Source organism: Arachis hypogaea, chromosome 14 (assembly GCF_003086295.3).
Source record: "Arachis hypogaea cultivar Tifrunner chromosome 14, arahy.Tifrunner.gnm2.J5K5, whole genome shotgun sequence".
In the NCBI taxonomy this organism is placed as follows: Eukaryota; Viridiplantae; Streptophyta; class Magnoliopsida; order Fabales; family Fabaceae; genus Arachis; species Arachis hypogaea.
This window is the reverse complement of record NC_092049.1, coordinates 69526438-69528488: the sequence shown is the minus strand read 5'-3', so window position 1 is coordinate 69528488 and position 2051 is coordinate 69526438.

Here is a 2051-nt window from a genome sequence, read left to right as displayed (position 1 = left end):
AAACACCACTTGGAATGTCCCCATATCAACTAGTGTATGGGAAAGCTTGTCATTTACCACTGGAGCTGGAACACAAAGCTCTCTGGGCTATCAAGATACTAAATTTTGACAGCATTGCTGCTGGTGCAAAGAGGATCTTGTAGCTGCAAGAGATGGAGGAATTCAGGTCACAAGCCTATGAAAATACCAAGATGTATAAAGAGAAGGCAAAGAGAAGACATGACCTGCATCTTGCACCCAGGAGTTTCGAAAAGGGGCAGCGAGTACTCCTTTACAATTTCAAATTGAGACTATTCCCAGGAAAACTCAAATCAAGGTGGTCCGGACCTTTTCTTGTCACAAATGTTTTGCCTTATGGACACATCGAAATCATGGATGAAGGTTCTGAGAGGACTTTTACAGTGAATGGACAAAGACTCAAGCATTATCTGGGCAACATGGGGGAAAACCCCAGAGTAAATTACCATCTCAAGTAAAGGAGGAACCATCGAGCTAGCGACGATAAAAGAGCGCTCTGTTGGGAGGCAACCCAACCTCAGGTAGTTTCCTTTTCATCTTTATTTCAATAAGGATCACAAGTTGTTTCCTATGTATTGCGAGGAGCTAAGTTTGGTGTTCCACACCAAAACAATTCAAGAGTGAAAGTGTGATTCTAAGTTTGGTGTCCCACCAAAGGAATTTAGTTACAATCACACTCCATTCCCAAAGCACATTGCTAGCTCCAATCAATCAATGGAAACCACTTAGATTTAGTTAGATTTAAGTTGATAATTGTTTTGTTAAACAACAAGATATGAGGTTCTCTGCATATATGCAAGGTTCTGTACTGGGGAAGGAACTAAGTTTGCTGTTGACACACCAAATTAAGTTCAGAAGTCACAAGCATACATGCAAGCTAACTATTTCTCAAGTGCTTTGGAAACAAGCAACTTCCAATAACTTTGTAGGAATCTTATACGGAAATGGTGCACCTTCACCCTAGGAAGTGAGGTAGCAAAGACCAGGATGATGACAAATAGAGGGTAACTAGAAACCATCACCTGAAGGTTGTATTGTCACTTAACTCCATGTACTTAGAATGTTGAAAATTGGAAGACCGAATGCAATCTTGATTAATAGTTACATGCTAGTTTGAACCGTTTTAAATTCTGTCTTTTAAGTTTTTGTGATGAAGAGGTCTATGTTCACTAGTCTTTATGTCACTGCATCCTTACTTAGCTTACCTGTATGCTTGTCCCTTTGAATCATATGAGAAGAGAATGTGTGTTTTTAAAGACCAGAGAGGAGTTCATACTATGGAGTAAGTTCATGAGTTTGTGGTATGGTCATAAGTTAGCTAAGTTAGTTCAACCATAAGGTAGGAAGACAACTATCTGTCAGGAATGCTATGCTTGAAACACATCCTATGAGACTAGCTAAATAAGAAGATCCTAATAAGAAAAAGGAAAGAACAATCAAAGTTGAGGAATAAAAGAAAAAGAACAAGCAATAAGGCTAGGCACCAATGATTTTTAATCTTGAGGCATGTGTCTGTGGTGCTCCTGTGTGAGGGATCTACTTGGATGAATAAGCTCTTAGGGGTGCCTTATCACTTGGTAACTTGGGTTAACTAACCCGGGATTATCAGCTGAAAGTCCACTATCAAGAGTAACCCTCACTACAGAGCATTTAGTAACCCAAAGAGGTGCTGGACACCAAGGTCTCAAGAAAAGAAAATAAATAAACTATATGCCTGTGGTGTGAATGTATGGGGGAGAGACTTGAGCAAGTAAGTCCTTAGGGGTGCTTCAACACCTAGCACCTTGAACCAACTGGTTCGAGAGTGTTGGCTGAAAGCTTATTTTAAAGAGTTTTCCCCTTACAAAGCACTTAGCCCAAGGAACACAAATAAGCCCTAAAATGGCAATAAAAGGATCAATGAATAAAAGTCTCATGGGATGCAATCAAAGTGAGTGTTCTAGGACATGATAAAGGTCTGAAAGCCAGAGAAGGAATGAACCTAAGTTGCTATGCATGAAACCACCATAAAACCAGGGACATGACTTCCACAA